At 48.5% G+C, this 9,474-nt stretch overlaps 1 protein-coding gene and 1 long non-coding RNA gene across 3 annotated transcripts in view; one reads left to right on the top strand and one right to left on the bottom strand.

Moving 5' to 3' along the window:
- CASR (calcium sensing receptor) overlaps positions 1-9,474 on the top strand; it is a 189,796-nt gene that overhangs the window by 83,054 nt on the left and 97,268 nt on the right. The gene's annotated exons all lie outside the window — the stretch shown is intronic.
- LOC142046175 (uncharacterized) lies at positions 2,414-3,280 on the bottom strand. The gene is made up of 2 exons (XR_012655084.1): positions 2,974-3,280; positions 2,414-2,786 (listed from the first exon to the last, which is right to left on the bottom strand). It is a non-coding gene; the product is annotated as an uncharacterized LOC142046175 (long non-coding RNA).

Here is a 9,474-nt window from a genome sequence, read left to right as displayed (position 1 = left end):
GTTGAGTTCAGTACCCTCCAACTGCAAATCTTGAAGTCAGGTACTTCCATCTGGAATGTGGTGCCAGAAAAGAGATCTTCAATCAGCTTCAACTGGATGTTCATCATCTTTAGAAAAGTAGTCTTCTGTCAAATTCTTCAATCAAAAGATTGATGTGCTTTACGTTTTTCTCTAACTCAGTGTGTTTGTGCTGAGGGATATGCTGTGCACAAGTGGGAAAGTGACACATTTCACCTTTTGGCAGCTGACTTCTGAAAACTTTCATTTCATGTTGAAAGCTTTCACTGCTGCACACATTTGAAATAGAAGTTGATTTTTTCCCTAAGTTGAATGTTGAGATCTTCAGGTGTGCTGTGATATCACAAAAAGAAAAAGATCCAGGACTCATTTTCAAGCTCTGGGATTTTATTTGGCCATTTTCTAGAATTTTGCTACCTCCTCTTTCAAGCAACTAAACGCTGGAGCCCTCTTCCTGACTCAACCACCTCACTTCCGTATGTAGATTAAGTTGCTGCGTTCGGCATCTACCCTTCAGGAAGTCTTGAAACGTCCTATGTTTTTAGTCCTCTAGCGGCGATGTAGTTTACAATGGAAACTACCACTGACATTACATCTCAAATTTTAAGACTTTGCTCACAAACTTGCTGTGTATAATGCAGTGATGTTTGGTTATTTGTTCCGATAAATCCTTCAAGAAGAGTAATTGCTCCAACATTTTTTCTGCACATAACTGTACAAATGGCCACCAAGTTTGTGAATCTAATCCTGACTTATCATTCATGCACTTTATCACTTCACTGGAGATTTCTTTTCTGGTTGTGCAACCTGGCATGGAGTACATGCCAGCTCTCAGTAATTTTCAAAGTTTTATCAATACATCTAATAACAATAAGAATTTGAGTGGTGTCTTTTAAATCGGTGCTTTCATCCATACCTGGGGAGTAAAAGCAGAAATCCACTGTTCTGCTTTAGCTGATCATTTAGATTGGTAGAAATGTCAGCATTCTTCGTCGCGTGTGTCTGAGGGTACGTCTCACTACAGCATTATTCCGATTTTACATAAACCGGTTGTTAAACAGATTGTATAAAGTCAGATGGCATGTGGCCACACAAAGCAATAATTCGTGCGTCCATGTACCAAGGCTGCGTCGATTTCTGGGCGTTGCACGTGGTTCTATCCCACAGCTATCCATAGTTCCCGCAGTCTCCCTGCCATTCGAATTCTGGATGAGATCCCAATGCATGATGGTGCAAAACAGTGTCGCAGGTGATTTTCGGTAAATGTCATCACTCATTCCTTCCTCCGTGAAGCAACAGCAGACCATCTTGCCGCCCTTTTCCCTGGATTGCTCTGGCAGTGCATAGGGTGGTATACAAAACTCATGTATTCATCATAACTTATCACTCTCACGCAACCGTAGTTGTGTAATGGCATTAATGAGTACTCTCTCTTGGTGATCTTGTCTTCGAACTGCTCCGCTACTACATAGGCAGCAATTACAATATTGGCTCGCTGAGATTATTAGTAACAGCGCAGTACATGATCTCTCTGTTTCTACGCGTGATGGACAGGTTATCTGTCGTTCTGTACCGTCTGGCTGCTGCATTAACCCTGTGGAGTGTCTGTGCTGACCTCTTTCTGGTCTGTGTGGTCGGCACTCATGCGCTCCATAAAGATCAGTTATATGACCGTCGTAGTCCTTCCCCTATGTTGTCATTCAACTAGAGCCGCGTCGAGTCTTGCCTAAATTGGTGCGAATTTAAGATATACAGTAGAGCAACAAATTTCTCTCCTCATACAGCGATCAGATCCAGTATCTCCCGTATCGTCCATGCTGGAGCTCTTTTTGAATTTGGGACTGCATGGCCACCCATGCTGATCAGAGCTCCATGCTGGGCAAACAGGAAATGAAATTCAAAAGTTCACAGGGCTTTTCCTGTCTACCTGGCCAGCGCGTACGGCACACTAGGAAGTTACTGACAGTGTGTGGAAGCCTGTAGTGTAGAGGTGGAAAGAAACGGCGTGCATAGGGTGACCAGATCACAGCAGTAAAATAGGACCCACCCCCTCCCTGCTCGGCCCCACCATCACACCCCTCTTCACCCCCTAGCCCCCCGCTGGGTTACTGCGTCCCTCCTAGTCAGTCCTCCACCCACCACTCGCTTTCTTTTACCTCCTCCCTCCCTGCCAGAAACCCCCATGCCCACCCCTAGAATCCCTGCTGGCTCACTGCTCACCTCTTTGCCTACCTGCCGCTTGCCCACCCGCTCACCTCCAACTCGGTGCTTGCCCTCTTGCTCCCTCCCCCCAGTATAAAGCCTCATTCAAAGACCCAGGGGTTACTATATTACTGCACACAGCAGTCAATCAATGCAGTTGTAGATAAATCTCTGCATTATGCATTTTTATATAACTTTTATATGACTTTGTATTGAACCTTGGTAATATGTTATTGCAGGCCCCTGAGGTAGTATAATTAAGGTAAAAGAAAAATGTCTTTTTGCTAGAAGTAGACTAAGATCTTCCTCCCACTTTGTAATTGATTGCCCTGTTGAATGAATGAGGTGTGACTGAGGAAGGCATGGAAGGCAGGCACCCCCAGACAGCTGCAACCCTTGGAGAGGGGATGGGAGCCAGACCAGATCAGGACCAATGCTGCTCGCTCACCCGGATGCAATGGGCCAGTGGTAGCCACTCCATAGTTCAGACTGATCCTAACTTACAGCTAAGATCCATTTTTAACTTCCGTGTAACTTCTCCAAAAAATTACCAGATCTCCTGAGCTCTCCTAGGCCAGGTAGGATTTGTCTGGGAGGTTTGGTAACCTTCAGAAAAGGGGTTTTGCAATTAAGGTATTTCACAAATATCCTTCATTCCCTTTCTGAACATTTTCCTAGTTTTCTACCCCCAAAATGGCTTGGCCCCAAACACCAGGTGTCTGGCTGAGTTGGACGGGGTCCTCTAGGTGTTACTGGGAAAGAGCTGGGGGATCACAAAGACCTGTGTCATGTTTATAACACTGACTCTGTAAATTATTTAAACTGCCCTTCTGCTGAGCCCTGGCTCTATGGCAAGGGCTGCTATGCAAAGGAAGAGGTGGGGGCCTGGGTCGGGTGGGATGTGGCTAGGATTCTTGGGGGCAGGGCAGGGCAAGGCAGGTACGGGGGTGAGGAACAGAGAAGAATGATAGGGCTGTGGGGTTGGATCCCTGAACTGTTCATTTCTAGACTGTCTTGCCTTTGGGTTTTTAGGGACGCTGTCGAGTATTTGTAAGTGAGATTTGTTGGTTGGCTTTTAACTGAGCTCCTCTAAAATTTACAGCTTAACTCTTCACCTAATGAAGTGGTTCAGATTTATGTGCAGCATGTCATAGTTCTCTCTTCTCTAATGCAGGGATGGGCATTTGATTTGATCCTGTCCTCACTTTGCCTTTGCGCTGCTGGGGACAGACTCGGCTGCACAGGATCCCAAAGTGTGGTGGGATTGAGTCCAAAGAGCTGGGTGTGTGCACATGAGGCCAGCTTCTTCTGACTGCAAGATAGAAAGAAGCTAAATAGACATTTAAACATCCTCCTAAGGTGGCTTTTCCATGAAAGCAGTTGCTGCAGTGACGACAGGCACATGAACCGATGAGGCAATCCCTGCATTAACCAGTTTTCCACAGTATGAAAAAGTTGAAGAACCCCCGATCCAAACACAGCAGCCTGTCGGGTCCTGGGGATTAGCTGTGTTTCCCCTCAGAGACTGCCAAGCCTTAATGACCCAGTTTTCTTTACCACCCTGGGGCAGTTAGTTGAACATTTGGGACCGTCGGGGGCATTTTGCCATTTCCCTCTTCCAATTGCCCCCCTGCCCCCTGCTTGCCTCCTCAGGCCCCCCTCCCCCACCGCGCTCACCTGCCCCCCCACCTGCTTGCCTCCTCAGCCCCCTCTCCCCACTGCTCGCTCAACTGCATCCCTGCCCACTTGCCTCCTCAGCCCCCACCCTCACCGCTGCTCACCTGCTCCCTTCCCATTTGCCTCTCAGGCCCCTCCCACCGCCAGCTCACCTGTCTCCCCGCCTGCTCGCCTCCCAGCCCCCTCCCAGCTTCTGGCTCACCTGCTCGCCTCCTCAGCCCCCTAACCCGTGCTGCCGGCTCACTAGTCCCCCTCCCCCACTGCCGGTCGGCCAAACAACCGGCCAGCCGTTGGCTTGCCTACACACCCACGGGCCACACAGTGAGCCCACACGAGCCACATGCGGCTCACGGGCACTATGCTGTGCAGGTCTGGTCTAGAGCACCTGTACCACATGTCCAAGACCCGGTTCCCCTGTGGGACCTCAATCTGGTGCTCTCGAAGCTTATAGGCCCTCCTTTTGAACCCTAGCTTCCTGCTCCCTCCAGCTCCTTTCCTACAAGATTCCTTGGTTGCTTTAACGTTGGCGTGGTGGTGTCCGAGATCAAGCGCTCATGTCAGAGCGCCATATACGGTGTTCTAAAGGACAAGGTCCAGCTGCGCCGGCATCCCACTTTTTCTGTCCAAAGTTGTTTCCCAGTTCCACATGGGCCAGGACATTTACTTACTGGTCCTCTGTCCAAAGCTGCACGCATCAAGATAAGGAGCGCAGGATGCATACGGTGGATGTCAGATGGTGCTGCCTTCTATCTCGATATAACATGACTATTCATAGAACCATAGACTGTCAGGGTTGGAAGGGACCTCAGGAGGTTATCTAGTCCAACCCTGATATTTCCCTGTAGTTCCCCGGATCCTCCTCTTCTCTTTTTAAAGATAGGCACTACATGCCTTTTTCCAGTCATCCAGGATCTCCCCCATCGCCAGGAGTTTGAAAAATAATGGCCAATTGCTCTGCAATCACATCTGCAACTCCTTCAGCACCCTTGGATGCAGTGCATCTGACCTCATAGACTTGTGCTCGTCCAGCTTTTCTAATAGTCCTGAACCACTTCTTCTTCACACTTCTGGGCCCCCCCAATTCTGGGGCCCCTGCCAGTGTTGAGGGCAGCAGGGGGATTAGGAGAGGCTCAGGGAAGCAGGGGGTGAATCCTCTCAGAGTCCTTCCCATCCCTGTTCTCACCTGCCTGTCTCTGGCTCCTATCCCAGCTGGGAGTCCACTGTCTTGGCAGCTTTGCTGCTTAGCTCTGGCTCTGCTTCTGGGTCCGCCCCAGGCTCCCAGCAGCTTCAGCCCTCGCTCCCCTGCCTGGTCCCAGGCTGTAGTGTCCTGATGCTGCCCTGCCTCTAAGCACCTCTCAGTCTCTGCCTGGACCTGGCACCAGTGTGCACTGCTTAGGGGATGCTCTTCAGGGGCGGGAAGGGCTTGACATGGGAGCACTGGAGCAGGTGCCTCTGATGAGGGCCTCCATTTGCTGCTGAGTATCAGTTCCTTTCTGCTCCCACTGGGAGTCTGTTGTAAAGGCCACCCTGCTACCCAGCTCTGGCTGGCCCAGGCTCCTGGCAGCTCCAGCCCTTGTGCTCTCTGGCTGCCAGGTGATCCCTTTCCCCTGGCTGCAGAGTGTCCTCTGAGTGGGGTGGAGGTGCTCAAAGATGGGTTAGCATGGGAACACTGCATATGTGACTGGGCAGGACACACAGGTGCTGGAGCGCCAGCAACCGGGTGGAGCTGGAGCCGGGTATCGGGGCTGACCTTACAGCAGAGCCCCCAGCAGGGAGCAGGCACCTAGTAGCTGACGCCCGGTGGCTGAACCCCGCAGAAGACCTTTGTGAGTGGGATCTGGCTCACAGGTCAGAAATGTGATTGCTCTGGTCATCTCTAGGTTATCTAAGATTAGCTGGAAGCATTTTATAATATGCCTTGATAGGTTACTCTATCTATATCACACCCTAACACCTTCTAATCTCTAGTGAAGAGAAAGCCTTGCTATGTTAAAATGGGCTAGGCTTTAACTTGACCAGTTTAGCACATTCTCTTCATTTTGATAGGATTTGAAGGTTGTTAATTTGAAGCTATTACTCATTATCATCTATTTCTCTTCACTGTAGCGCCTACCCTAGGAGCCCCAGTCATAGACCAGGATCCCACTGTGCTAGGCCTGGTGTAAATACAGAGCAAAAAGATAGTTCCTGTCTCAAAATGCTAGTAATCTGAGTATAACACAGACCCCTGGGGGTTAGGAGCAGGGAACAACGAGACAATATTGTTTAAGCAGACAAAACAGACACATGGTAGGGATAGAACACAACAAGCAGAGTGAACTATGTGATGGCAGCAAACATCATGTTAGCTCCATGTCAATGAGCCAACTCAGTCTCATATCGCACCTTGAAACCTTAGGCTAGACAAAGTCATAGTGTAACAGCCATTCCCTGCTCTAATGGCCCTGGAAGCTTTAATGCAGTGGTGCCCAAACTTTTCCTGTCATGCCCCCTTTACCAGTGATGGACTCTGTCCATGCCCCACCCTCCATTATAGGACAGTTGGCTCAGCAGAGGAGCTTGGGCTGAAGGCAGAGCTGGGGACAGAACTGCGGAATCGGGGAGGAGCTGGGGCTAAGGTGGAGCTGGCCTGGGGGTGGAGAGGGAATGAGGATAGTGCTGGGCTGTGGATGAAACAGGGGACAGAGTGGAGCTGGGGCTGGAGCGGGGCTGTGAGTGGAGCAGAGTGTAGAGTGGAGCTGGAGCTGGAGCTGGAACTGGGGCTGGGGCTGGAGCTGGGCTGTGGGTGTAGCAGGGGGAAGAATGGAGCTGTGGCTGGGGCCAAACCTGGGATGGGGCGGAGCAGAGCTGTGGCTGGAAGCGGAGTGGAGCAGCATAGTGCTCCCTCCTTGCCCCCCAGACTCCATTGTGCACCTTCCCAACGTTCTAGAGGAGAGTGCCCCACGGTTTGGGGACCACTGCTTTAATGACTGGGGAATTCACAGAAGAGAAACATTGGATCTTCTATCAATATGATGAGATTCACTGAGAACATTGTTGAAACTGCTCTCACACATCAAGCTGCAGTTAGAACCTTTGAGAATGTACTTGATTCCAAGCAGAACAACTAATGGTTCTCAGCAGGGCACAGCCTGTGGCAGCTAGTAAAAACATAGGTCGAAGAGTATATTTTCCTTCTTGAAGAGGAAACATGGTCACCTGGTTAAGGCGCATGATTTGGTGTCAGAAGATCCAAGTTCTGCCACTGACTTGCTGTATTGTTTTGGGCAAGTCATTTGGGTTAAACACTTTGGCCAGGATCCATAAAGGGACTTAGGTGTTGCAATGCTTAGGCCACGTCTACACTGCAAACTTTGGTTGACACAAGTGATGTAAAGCTAGTTTTTTTTCATCTTGTTTCTTTAATAACTTGCATTAAACCCAGCACTTTAGTTGCAGCAGGAATATTTGGAGGGGAGATGTCTGTCGGTACGTGTACACTGCAATGTAAGCCTGGACTCAAGCCCGCTGGCTCCGTATTTATATGCTCAGGCTTGAGCGGCTGCATTGAATATTGACCCTAGGTTTAGAATTGCTGAACCCAGTTCTCACACTTGTGCTCAGGCATCCACACAGCATTAAACAAACCTGAGTTAAATCAGCCTGCACCAGGCTTCCTAGCTCCCTCTCCAGCTGTAGCCACTGTAGCCCTTAGATCGTGGTGTGGTGTCGAAAAACTTGACTGTCCACCCTGCACTTTACAGGAAGTTGTCACAGCCTGCCAACACAACTTGCTGAGCTGTCTGCTGGGTCTACACACTCCTGGCAACCAGAGCCAGCAACATAGAGCAGTCAACATTTGAAGAATATATCTTGCTTGGACTTTCACTCCTGTTTCAGGAAATAGGCAGAGCATCCATGAGATACTAGTGGATGTTTTGGCAGCATTTTCTGAACTACCAAAGGCACCTGTTGGAAGAGGAGGATGATATAGACATGACACACTCAAACTGGCTGAGGTTGCTGAAGACTTTCAGTCCAGTCACTGATGCCCACTATGTGGATTGGAGATTCTGGAGCACAGGCTGGTGGGATCACATTATCATGTGCGCCAGAAATAGATAACCAGCAATGGGTCCAGAAATTTTAGCATAAAGATAGCTACATTTCTGGAGCTTTGTGAGCAGCTTGCTCCAACCCTCCAGCATCATGATACATGCATGTTGTCACCCTACTGGTCCAGAAGCAAGTTGTTATAACCATCTGGAAGCTGGCTACCTCAGACTGCTACAAGTCCATTGCTAAGCAGCTTGGCAATGGAAAGTCAACTGTGGATAAAGTGGTGGCAGAGGTTTCTGGGGCAATCAAGTGTATGGCAATGAAGTGTGCCCAAGGAGGCAGGCGTAAACAATATTCCTGAAGTAACTGCTGGTTTTGAGAGAATGGGGTTTCCAAATTGTGCTGGGGCCATTGATGGGACTTGTGCTCATAGTTCATCCTCCTCAAGGAGCACAGGAATACATCAGCCACAAAGGTTACTACTCCATTCTTATGCAGGCTGATTTATGGATGCCAACATGGGCTGTACTGGACATGACACTGTTTCCACCAAATGATATTATCATAAATGAAGTAGCAGTTTCCACTGTTGTTCGAGGGGACCCTGCGTATCCCCTTTTGCATTGGCTTATGAAAACGTTTCCAGATCTTAGAGGTCCTGGCAAAAGAAGATTTAATGACACTTTCAATTGGCGTAGAATGGTGGTTGAATTTGTGTTTGGCAGACTGAAATCCTGCTGGTACTGTTTACAGAACCATTTGGATTCTAGTGTCCTCAATGCTGCCTGTATTGCTGTGGCTTGCTGAGCTCTTCAGTCTTTGTGAAACCATTTGTCCCCAGAATGGACTTTTGACAGTAGTAGATTGCTAACTTGGTACACTCAGCCAGCCAGACACCCATGACAGCTAGAGCAGGGTGATGTGCAACAGAAATCAGGGATGCTTTATGTTACCACGTTATGGACTTGTATGGACCAATGGAAGAGGGAGAATTGCATGTTTATGAATGTGTTTTTACAGCAGTGTTAACCATGAATGAAGTACTGTCCCTGTATGCAATGAATGAGAGGATGATTGTCATGAATTTTAATTATGGATTAGATGATTTCTTATGTAAGGGGGGAAGGATACACGATATGGCAAGAACTGTGGATGTTCATTATGGATTGATGTAAATAGATGGATTGAGAAATTGTGTTTTAGATATAATTTTCCAGTTTTGCCTTATGTGTTTATTATTCGAAGTACACGTTACATGATGTGATACAGTGATGGTAATAAACTTTCTTAATAAAATAAAAGCCTTTATTTGTGAATGTGGCTGTATTACAAACAAATATTAAAGCGTTTTCAGCTGCCATTATCACAATGAAACAAGTAACAAACCAACATGCGTGGCAGCACTGCTTCTGTCTCCTCCACTTGCGCCTGTAGCCAGACAGAGCACCAGAGCATGGATGCTTCTACCCAGATTCTGGTGTGGTTTTGCAAAGACTGTAACTTGCAATTTCCACTTACTGATATCCAGGCTGGCGGGGG

The sequence above is a fragment of the Chelonoidis abingdonii genome, chromosome 1 (genome assembly GCF_003597395.2).
Source record: "Chelonoidis abingdonii isolate Lonesome George chromosome 1, CheloAbing_2.0, whole genome shotgun sequence".
NCBI lineage: Eukaryota > Metazoa > Chordata > Testudines > Testudinidae > Chelonoidis > Chelonoidis abingdonii.
Note: the sequence above shows the minus strand (reverse complement) of the source record. Positions and strands in the feature narration are given on the sequence as shown.